Here is a 12673-nt window from a genome sequence, read left to right on the forward strand (position 1 = left end):
AAACAGTATAACCACATCTCCACCCGACAATCTACCCACCATATTTTTCCTGCTCATGTAAATGGCCAGTTTTGCCTGCCCTAGAACAAAATTCAGAAGCTGACAAATAAACCTTTTACTTCGAACATATTTAAAACCAAAAATAAAAATCCTCATGGAAAACAATTCGCTAAAAGAAACAAACACACTTTCCAATATTAAAAATAAAGGTTTCAGTCTGTCACATTCCATAAAAGCATGAAAAACCGTTTCTCTTTTTGAACAGAAAGGGCAATCAGCAATAACTTCAGGATTAAGAACTGAAATAAAAGCATTAACAGCGATGGCACAATGAAGAAGCCTCCACTGTATATCCCCTGCCCTTTTAGATAACGGTGGCTTATACAGTGACCTCCACTCAGGCTTTACATTCTCTTCAACACCCAATACTCGGCGCCACTGCGTGTCAACTTTATCATTTAATACCTTTTTATTAAAAACTTTAACAGATATTTGATAAAAAGCTTTACCAGGTGCTGTACACAAATCCAAACACAAAGGTCTTTCAGCATCTAAAAAAGGTCCACTACAATCATCCAATTTAGGCAACATGAAAAAAACAGGAAAAGAGTCTTCTGTACTGGAGGTATTTACTCCTCCACGACTGTCCATCAGTAAATCTTTTTCTTCATTACTGACCAAAGATTTCCAGTTCTTTAGCATCTGTTCAATTGTCCGTGAAGACCTGACCTTTAGACAAGAGGCCACTTCTTCTGTCTTTTCAAAGTCCAGTCCAGCTACATGAATCAAATGTCCAAATGTGAAGATCCGTGAGTCCTGCAAAATTACTTTAAGTCCATGAAAGGAGCAACTCTCATTTGATAAATCAAATCGAGCTCCGTTTATTAGCGGCTCCTCCAGCAGCCAATGAAGAGAAAGTGTTGTCTCATCTCTCTGTGAGTCAAAGAGACTCCAAACCTTAAAAAGATTTCGATAAAACACTGGCAGTCCATTCACATTCACTTTAAAGGGGTCCATTAAAAACAGAGACTTGTCCAACCCCAGTCCTTCAGTTCTGTGCAAAATGGTGCATGTAACAGCCCGCCACCCATTCACTGATGATTTATACAAAAAACGTTGTAAAAATTGCAAACGAAAAGCTGCTTATTCTACTTTTCAAATGTATCAAACCATGACCACCCTCCTCTTTAGGTAAATGCAACACACTCTGAGGGACCCAGTGTAAATTATCCCAAAAAAAATCCACCAAAATCCCTTGAATTTTTGCTAAAAGTAGTGCGGGTGGATCCAAACATGCTAGCCTATGCCAAAGGCAGGAAGCTACTAAATTGTTCACAATTAAAGTCCTCCCTTTATATGACAACTTTGGTATTAACCATTTCCATTTGTCAAGCCTGCCTTTCATCTTATCAACAACCCCTTCCCAATTTTTCTGAACGGACATTTCATCTCCCAAATACACTCCTAAATACTTAAACCCTCCCGTTCCCCAAGTTAAACCATCAGGTAGACTTGGTCTCCCTTTTGACCAATTTCCAATTAAACGTGCTTCACTCTTGTTCCAATTAACTTTTGCTGAAGACAAAACTCTAAAATCTTCTAAAACTTTCATTAAAACCTGCACATCATTTTGTCCATTAATTAAAACTACCACATCATCAGCATAAGCAGACAAAGAAATGCTACTCTTACAAATAGGTAGATTCAAACCGCAAACATGTTCTCTTAATTGTTGCAACAAAGGTTCTATAGCAAGTGCATATAACATTCCAGACAAAGAGCAGCCCTGTCTAATACCCCTATTGAACCTGAAAGGAGTGCATAAGCCACCGTTTATCTTAAGCACACTCTCAACGTCACCATAGAGCACTTTCACTTTGTCAATAAAATCCTGACAGAATCCAAAAGCGTTTAAAGTTCTCCACAAGTAAAGGTGTTCAACCCTATCAAACGCCTTTTCTTGATCTAAAGAAATAATTCCAATATTAAGGCCGAGCAACTTGGAGACATCGAATATATCCCTAATGAGGGAAATATTGTCAAAAATTGACCGACCAGGGACACAATAGGTCTGATCTGGATGTACCACCTGATCTATAACTTTAGATAACCTATTAGCTAAAGCCTTCGAGAGTATTTTATAATCTGAGCAAAGGAGCGAAACAGGACGCCAGTTCTTAATTTCTAAAAGATCTCCTTTTTTGGGGAGGAGAGTGATGACCGCTCTACGGCTACTCAACGGCAACCTACCTGAGCTCAAACTATCATTAAGCACAAACAAAAGGTCTTCCCCTACCTCTGTCCAAAAGTGTTTATAAAATTCAACAGGAAGGCCGTCAATTCCTGGCACTTTCCCAGAATTCATGCCTTCAAGGGCCTTATGCAACTCCCCCAGGCTTAAAGCTCCTGAGAGCTCTGCATTGGCACCTTCTGACACTTGGGTCAATCCTTTAAAGAAAACACTTTCAGAATCCCATCCTATTCCCAGCTCATTCTTATACAAATTTTCATAAAACCCACAAGCTCTTGCTCGTATTTCTGCATGACTAGCTAAAATCACTCCTGCCTCAGAGCGCAAAGCATGCAAAAAACGTTTTTGCCCATTTTTCTTTTCAAGGCTAAAAAAGTATTTCGATGGTACATCCATCTGTTCAATACTTAAAAAACGAGACCGAACCAGAGCTCCTTGTGTTTTCACCCCCAGAAGGTCAGCTAACTGAGTTTTTTTATTTGATATCATCTCTGTATAACTTTGATTATTTGTTGCATCAGCTAAACTCTGTAATTTAATTATTTCGGTCTCCAAGACCTCCATAGAGCTATTTAACTCTTTGGTGACATTACGAGTGTACTGTTGGCAAAATTGTTTTATTTGGACCTTTCCAAAATCCCACCATTGCTGAATGTCTTGAAAAGAAAATTTCGTCTTTTTAAACTCTTCCCAAAATACTTTAAATACATCCTTAAAATCCTTACTACACAATAAATTAGTATTTAAGTGCCAGTATGCACTGTGGGGTTTAATTTGATTTAAAAAGAAAAGCCCCAATACCATATGATGATCAGAAAAACTGACCGGAGTAATGACACAACTTTTAAAAATACCCAACTGATGTTTGAAACCATAAAAACGATCTAATCTTGCAAGAGATAAAACATTGTCACGAGCATGAGCCCATGTGTACTGTTTCTGACCGTCATGAAAATGCCTCCAAATGTCACAGAGATCATTCACATTTACCATCTTTGTGAGACGTTCACGTGAAGGCATATGGGGCTCAATGTGATTTCTGTCAATATTGTTCTCAGTACAATTAAAATCTCCTCCTAAAAATAAATATTCTTCAGTACTGCATCTTTGTAACGTGGAACTAAGTGCATCTAAAAACACCAATCTTTCTATTGCTGACGTTGGCGCATAAACACAAACAAAAACAAAGACATATTTTTCAAAAATAGCTCTTATTTTTAAAAGTCTTCCTTTCACAATCTCATCAACTTGATAAGAGACAGGACTAAAACTCTTAGTAAATAAAATACCCACACCACCACTAAGTGTGGTATTGTGACTGAGAACAGAAATGCCATCCCACTCCTGCATCCAATCAGCAACATTTTTAACATCACTGTGTGTCTCTTGAATAAAAATAACATCTATTTTTTTCTGTTTGATAACTTCAAACAATTCCGCTCTTTTTATGCAATTTCTTGCACCATTTACATTCAACGATGCAATACACACTTCAATCATGCTTAAAAATAAAAATAAGATCAAACTATGATTCATAATCATAGATTCACGCTTTTTCACTGCCATCATTTAAATTCATGTTGAGGTTTCTCAGTATTTTCTTTAAACGGTACACCTCTCTGTTTGAAAAACAGCTTTCAGTCATAAAATTCTTTGTTTTTTCTACAAACTGTGCTACATCTGGAAAATACTCATTGACGAACACCCCCCTCTTATTCTTCGTAGATTTAAGGAACAGTTTAATGTCATCTACATCATAATTTCGGCAGGAAAACTCACTTTGTGACAAAGTAACACTTGAGTCAGATAATTCACTGTCACTCTCTGAATCAACCTGATCAGCAACATCTTCAAGATCTAATTTCTTTTGTTGTCTATGAGCTGTATCTGACTTCTTCCTTTTTAATGGCACTTTAAATACTGTTTGTTCTGAAACAAATTCATTGGGCCTACTGTCAACCTCCCGAACATCCCGCATAACAATGTCTGTTTCTGTTTTATCGCTTGACTCACCTCTGTCTTCCTCGTTTACAACAACTTTTTCAATTTCGGTTTCCTCCTCCACTGAAACATCATCCTTCGAAGTCCCAGCGCGTTGATCTCCATCAGGCTCACTCGCCCGCGCCAGTGGCGCCACCGCTAATTCCGCCTCGGCTGAGGCTTCACCGGCCTCACCGGTCTCACCGACCGGCTGCACGGTGACGTTAGCTACACCTTCAGTGTCAGCCAAACGATTGTCCTCTTCTTGTTTGCTAGGACAAGTTCGAACCAAGTGACCGACTTTACCACAGCCGAAACATTTGATTTTATCAGTGGTGATGTAAACCACATAATCAAACTCATCCACTCGAAAATTCAACGCAAGATCTAAATCAGCGTCGTTGTTTACAACCATGTAAACTGAGCGTCTGAAAGACACAACATGCTTCAGTAAAGGAGAAACGCGGCCAATCGGAATCTTCTTAATCGAGGAGACTAATTTTCCGTAGCGAGATAGAGCCTGTGTCAAAACAACATCACTAACAAACGGCGGGACATTCGATAGGGTGACTCTTTTAGACGGCAATGAAAGGGGCAAGACGGGAGTAAGAACACCGTCGAGAATAATTCCCCTCTGAACTACCTCATTTGCCTTTTCTACTGTATTAAAAAAAATAACAATAGCACTATTCATTCTCGAGGCAGACATTATGTTTTCATACCCCACAATTTCCCCCACAGCCAAACAACAGTTCTCCACACTCACTGTAGACGCCACTTTTACCCCGTGACGACGCGTGAGTGAACTCAACCCCTGTGCACCTGGAACCGCCATGTTCCTCACACACCAAAAAAAACACCCCACCTACAACACTAAAACTTCTAAACCATACACAAAAAAGAAAAAGAGGAAAAAAAAGATAGAAAAAAAAACAAGCACGAGTCACCACTCACGCTCACACTCACACTCACAAACTCCCAGCATGCACTCCGAGAGAGAGAGAGAGAGAGAGAGAGAGAGAGAGAGAGCCAGCTGCCACATGTCTGCTATTAGCTAAGTGCTGGTGTTTATGGTCTGCACTGTGTTGCTCTTAAGTGGAGATTATGTCACTAACCAGCTCGAGATGGGGAAGCACTTCACACTGGGGTAAACAGCAACCAATGAGAGGACGTCCACTATCCTGACCCTCGGCCGCACGACTGGACCATTCCCATATGGAAACAACATGACTCCTAAAGTTATAAAGTTAGTGTTGTTAGTGTTAGAACTTTATATTGTGGAATTTAAAAAAGGGCCAGATGGTACTACTGTATACATATTTTATTTTGAATAAGTAGAACATGCATCTATATCTTACAGATCTTACTTGTTTTGATGTTAAAATATAAAATAATATAATTTGCAGAGACAGACAACCATTCAAAGTTTGTAGACTTTTGAGACTTCTTCTAAAAAATGTGAATGTTTTTGAAAGAGACTCTTCTGCTCATCAAGGCTGCATTTATTTGATCAAAAATACAGTAAAAAACTGTAATATTGTGAAATATTATTACAATTTAAAATAACTGTTTTGTATTTCAATACATTTTAAACTGTAATTTATTCCTGTGATCAAAGCTGAATTTTCAGCATCATTACTCCAGTCTTCAGTGTCACATGATCCTTCAGAAATCACTCTAATATGATGATTTGATGATTTCTCATTATTATTATCAATGTTGAAAACAGTTGTGCTGCTTCATATTCGTGTGGAAACTGTGATGCATTTCTTTCAGGATTCGTTGACCCATAGAAAGTGCACAAGAACAGCACTTGTTTGAAATAGAAATTTTTTGTAACATTATAAATGTCTTTACTGTACTTTTGATCAATTAAATGCATCCTTGCTGAATAAAAGTATTAATTTCCTTTAAAAAAAAGCGTATTTGTAAATGCAAACAGTCCATTCTAGGCCGCACCAAGAGGCGCTTGTAGTGTTTTTGCGTGACTGAGGTTCTTATAAAAAGAGTTTGTCTCATAATTTGCTTGGTTTGGATGGTGTCCATCAGCAAGGGGTTTTTATTTGGTGCTTTTGGTGTGACGGACTGAACCCTCACTCACAATCCCCTTTCAATATGGTTCACATTTCTCATCTCATACGAAATGCACCATGAATCATCTGTCGTCATAATCACAGAACACAGGCTATTGATCTATATAAACACACTTGCATCCTCAGGGGCTTGATTTCTATCACATTCACTAACTCAGACCACTGACAAAATGAACACTGAAACCGTAGACAATTGAAATCGCTCTGCGGAAAACTCTCATTTCTCTTCGCGGCACAATTCCATTTGCAAACCATTAAATAAGCCAGATTGAGATCATCTTCCAAACCAGCGTCTGCCTGTCATCCACTGAGGTTCAAACCACACAGTCGTTGAGATCGAGTGGGTTTCGAGCTGCTGCGTTTCAGGCTCATCAGAGGAAACGGCAGGGAAAAGTGTCTTATGATTCTGTCAACACTTCCAACAAGCCGGTTTACTTCCACAATCCGATGCATTTCTGAATGAAACGGGATATTCGATGTGATTTCAAGTGGAACAATGAATTTTGCACAAAAAGAGCATGTATAAAGAAAATAAATACGGTGAGTTTTGATGTCTTGTTGACTTTAACAGTCGCAATCATGCATGCAGAATTCCAAGTGAAACAAGGAACGCTGATGTTGTTGACAGACACAGCAAATGTGTCATTAACATCATAAATCACTTTTGATGATGTTCATTCGGCCAACACAAACTCCTCAATTCACGGGCCAAAACCTTCCAGTCCAAGTGCTGTGGCACGGCATGAAACGGAAGATGCAATAGTCTTTTCTTCCCTAATTGTGATGTAAATATTCTCCTCGAACAAGAAAACCCGTATAGGGCGGGGAATTGATTGGATGGTTTGCTATTGGTGGATCTCAGGTGAGTGACAGGTTGTCCCGCCCTCGCGCCAGTAAATGCGTCATGAGAGGCAAGAATAATGATGAATTTTAAAAAAACAACGTGCACAGATAAATCATTAATAATTGTAATAAATAATAAAGAATTGCTCATTTTGATTTCATGGTGACTTTAACCTTCAATTTAAACATTTGTTAAATTCAAAGGGGCCCTTGTGAAAAATAAGTGCACTTAATTATATTGAATGTACTTGTAGTGTATTTTAAATCTTAAACTGTACTTGCAGATAATACAATATTAATTTTAAAAAGCCACTTAAATAGAGTAGCCTACACTTTCATTTTAAATCTTAAATTCTATTTTTTTTAAACTGTACTTGCAGATAATACAATATTAATTTTAAAAAGCCACTTAAATAAAGTACACTTTCATGTTTAAGTTTCACACTTAAGTATACTTTTGAAAAGTGCACTTTGTAATAATGTCAAACATTGTAAATCATTGTTTTAATAATTTTTTGTTGTGGTTTGAAGTACACTTATTTTGATGTGTTGACTAACATACTGAAGCATGTAAAGTGATTATAATTTAACGGTAGTGTGTTATTGAATATTACATTTAAAGTTAATGTATTTACTCAATTTACTCATTATAGAATAATAACTACATTATATTTTAGTTTAGTTAGTACCATAAAATGCATTTTAAACACATTTCAAAAGACAATAGAATTAATTATGAAATTACCTACTGTATAAAGATGTACTTAAGACCTACTTAATCATTATAATTGCGTTTAAAATAAATGTAAACTAGAATACATTTTCATTTAATTGCAAATAACATGCAATAAAAGTGTCTAAATACATTCAGTTCACACCTAAGTATATTAAAGTAAATTATTTCAGTAATAAGTACTCTTTTTAAAAGTATTCTATAAAGTGTACTGCTTTTCGTAACACTTTATTTCGATGGTCCACTTTAGACATTCTACTAACTACAAGTAACTTTGCATGCAACTACAGGTCAACTAACTCTCATTAGAGTATTAGTAGACTTTATTCTGATGCTCTCCAACAGACATTAAGTAACTTTGCAAGTACTTGTCAACTTATTCTACTAACACCTAACCCTAACCTAACAGTCTATACTAATACTCTAATGACTGATAGTTGACATGTAGTTGCAAAGTTACTAACAGTTAGTGTCTAAAGTGGACTATTGAAATAAAGTGTAACCCTTTTTTTCACTAGGAGCACTAAGATTGCGTCCCTCATGGGAATGGAGCGCAGGGGTACAGTTTGATTTTCCATCCAGGGGTGGTTGGTTCCAGTTGGAGTTGGGCTGGGATGTGTTGGGCCCAGCTGTGCTCATGAGACAGTGCCAGCGAGGGCCTGGACGTCCGCCTAGAACCACAACCGCTGACGGGACCGCACCTCTGTCAACCTGGAGCAGGACAAAGCACCTTTTCAGCACTCGCTCTCCTTCAAACTCACTCTTTTTTCCCCTCTGCTTTGGTCCAGTCACCTCCAAGAGCTTGGAAATAAATTTTAATTTGTAATTATAATTTCCATTACAACTTTCATCCTGCGACCCTACAGAGGACAAGCAGTTTGAAGAATAGATGGAGGATAGTTATTAGTGTTTTAAGTTAAAATTTTGTATCTAATATTCATATTTCAGATTTATTTCAATTGAAGAAAATGATTTTGAATTGTTTTAAACAATTTTCTGTCAAAAATGTAACATTTGGTGCATGTTTATTGTGATTCCTTAAAATAAAATGATAACAGCATGCGGTTGAACAGATGACAGAAATGTATTTATTTATTTTATTATTTTTACTTTTATTTAATACAATATTTGTCATTATACATTAAAGGAATAGTACACCAAAAAATTAAAAAAATTCTGTCATTAATTACTCGCCCTCATGTCGTTCCGAACTTTCGTTCATCTTCAGAACACAAATGAAGATGTTTTTGATGAGATCTGAGAGTTTTTTTGTCCCTCCATTGACAGCTACGCTACTGACACTTTGACACTTCAAAAAGTTCATAAAGAGATTGTAAAACTAATCCAAATGAATTGAGCGGTTTAGTCCAATTTTTCTGAAGAGACTTGATCGCTATATATGATGAACAGATTGAATTTAGGATTTTATTCACATTTAAACATTGATCAGAGAACAGAAGCTCAACTGAACCTGCGTAACACGAGAATGAACTTCATTGGTTCTTGCACGCAAACATGCTTGAGCTTCTGTTTACCACAACTGATGTTTGAGTTGATGATAAAGGGACAGAAAACTGTCAGTCAGATTTCATCAAAAAGATCTTCTGAAGATGGACGAATGTCATATGGGTTTTGGAACGACATGAGGGTGAGTATATGACAGAATTTTCATTTTTGGGTGAACTAACCCTTTAAATGTATTCAAGGAAAAAAAAATGTTTTACGGTAAAACAAGTTACTGTGAACTTTTTTGGCTAATCTGTTTTCGCCAAGGGCACTTGAACAAAAACAAGCAGTAGAAAGAGGCAAAGACAGTTAGGGGGCGATGCGAGTTGGAAACTGGAATTAACGCTCCTTGCCAGGACAAGATGGGAGAAGTTCTTGTCCTCACAGGTTGTCGGCATTGAGTCACAGCCAGGAAGAAAACTTGATTTAATTACATTCTAACCCCAAGACAAGCACAGACATTCCTGAGTGTTTGGAAGGGCAGCCTCCTTCAACCTGCAGCCGGCAAGCTAATTATCCACACAATAGACACTGTGTCCAGGTAAATGACTTTAGATATTGCGCATTAGCTGAGGGAAAAATTGCAGGCAACAGGAGCGGGAAGGAGGTCATCCTTCTTTTATATGGTGTTGAATGAACCTTAGGATTCTTTGGCTCATCTGTTTTCCCGCTCAAACGAGCAGCTGTCTCTGATCCGCGTGCTACAGACTAATTAAGTCATGCTAAAACTGAAGCTGCCGGCAAATATCACTCAAAATCGTACAAAAAGCAGCATTTAAGAAACAAGGTTAAGGTTTGAGAACCAGTTAGTTCTTATCTACAAAACGAATGTCATGAATTTTGGTTTCATTAATGGTTTTGGAATGTCCTACAAGAAATAGGCTAAACAATACATCTTTCTACCGTGTTGTCCTTGCTATGCTAATGACTCTGCATTCACAAGCAAATGACTCTTTTGTGTGAGTTATTTTTAAGGAATCAGTCAAAAAGACTCACAAATTAGTCGTGAACTTAGTCGTAGCAGATTTCGAATTGCTCGCTTAAAGGGGTCCTATTATGCCCTTTTACGAAGTCTTGATTTTGTTTTTGAGCTGTACTAGAATATGCTTTCATGCTTGATTGTTCAAAAAACACATTATTTCTCATATATTTTACATTCTTATTATTATTCCGGTTTCGATGAAACCCCTCCCTCCGAAATACAAAATGTGCTGTGATTGGTTAGCTGGCCCAGTGTGTTGTGAATTGGCAGCGCTGAGCGCGTGTTCGGGAAATATCCCACCCCTCCATAATCGCAAGTTCTGCTCTTGTTTAAATATAAAGGATGGTGGCAATTTCAAACCTGATTCAGACCCTGACAATGTTAACAAACAAGAGCAGCATCCAGAACGGATTTCATGCACGGACGTTGCAAGCACTGATTTCACAGGACATTTCAGAGTGGTATGTTTTTTTTTAACATTATAGGTACGATGTTATCCACCATTTAATCGTGATATTTGTCGGAAAACTATGATTATACAAACACAAAAAGGGGGTGAAAAGCCTTACGAAAGCAAGAGTTTACAAAAGCTACAGTAAACAACACTATATCAACACTAATGTTGGCTAGCCGGCGAGCATACCAACAACATAAAACTTATAATTAGAACTTTTAATAGAAAATGAACTACAAATAATAATGAAGACATACATACAAGATGTCATCCACAAACAACAGATTGTCCCGAAAAAGTGGAAACTGCTCCATTTCAGGAGAAGCTTTTATGTGTTGTGTAGCCTGCTGTTCTTCATCAAATGTGCAGCACACAGATAAACATAGAGATTAAAATAAATTTGACCCATTCTAAGTTTGTCAGCCTTAGGAGGTCAAACAAATGAGTTGTGGAAAAAACAGCGTCTTTTTGACATAGCAGCTCATCCAGGCCTTGTCCGCTTTTCTGTGTATTCTGTGGGCGGGGATTATTTAAATGAGGAACGTTATGACGTCACAAAGCCCGGAAAAATCGCGTTGTAGTCCAAACGAGCCAATCGTTGTAGTTCTTGGAAAGGGGATTCTGTTAAATAAAATATCTCCCTTTGGAGTGGACTTTGAGCTTTGTAACCTTGTAGATCTTTTTTTATGCTCAAACAGAAACATTACACACTAGTTGAAAAAGTGAAAAAGCATAATAGGACCCCTTTAAGTCACAACGTACAATGCCCAAAATGGTCTAAAACTAAATCATTTCCAGAACTGATTCATTTTGAGTTGTCTATGACATTAGATATTTCTAGACTCTGTCTAATATCAAAGAAAATAGTTTAGTATAAAACAATTGTTAAAAGAGATTAAATTCTTTAGCTGTTGATGCACAACTTCTGGATTATAGACGTTCAAAGCTTCACGTTCCACTAGGGCAAGATCATCAGAGCTCTGATGAACTGCTCATCTGCTCATTTTCAATTAAAGCTCATTTATAAGACTGTGTTTCTTTATGGCTGTTTTTATTGGCCATCATGAAGATTGGAGTTTAGCTGCACATCTGCTATTCCTCTTAAACTTTAGAGACTCTATTGACAACTTAAGCCCTGTAGAGACAAGCTTTAGTATCTAACTTGATCATTGATGCCTTCATGTAAAACGTTCACATTTCTCTTGTGTAGACAATCACTGCACTAAAAAATACTATAAACCAGTGCAAATCTGGGACAAGAAACTAGGGATTTGCTTAAGTCTTGACTTCTGAAGAATGTGATTTCTGTCACCAAACTAACTCAAAATAATGATTGTTTCCAAACAGGCTTACCGAGCACTTCCCCCATTGGCCGAGCAAGCAGACATTGGTCCCGCCCCCAAACTCACACTATTGGCTGATGGTTCCTTTGTCTGACATGTTGGGCGAACAATGACTGAATTCATAACAGCACACTGCTAAAAATTCTGCTCTTTATTTTTTGACAAAAAAGATCATGTAGAAAAATAGGAGCAGTATGCTGTTATAATTCAGTCATTGTTCGAACAACTCAGTCACTGGAACCATCAGCTTGTTTTCATATGACGTCACGCCACTGCGTTGCCATGGCGCGAAATGCAAATGGAGGGCAGGAAGTGATTTGGTGTATTTAGAAAGCACTATAACAAACTCAAAATGCCTATGTTTTGCGTCGTTTATGGTTACTTAAATCGATCAAACCACGAGGAGTTTTTATCGTGTACCAAAAGTTGTTGTTCATAAAGGGGGAAAATGCAAGAAATTGACCGAAAAACTCCGGAAAAACGGCTTG

Source organism: Rhinichthys klamathensis, unplaced genomic scaffold, assembly GCF_029890125.1.
Source record: "Rhinichthys klamathensis goyatoka isolate OS25496 unplaced genomic scaffold, OSU_Roscu_1.1 h1tg000072l_1, whole genome shotgun sequence".
Classification (NCBI taxonomy): domain Eukaryota; kingdom Metazoa; phylum Chordata; class Actinopteri; order Cypriniformes; family Leuciscidae; genus Rhinichthys; species Rhinichthys klamathensis.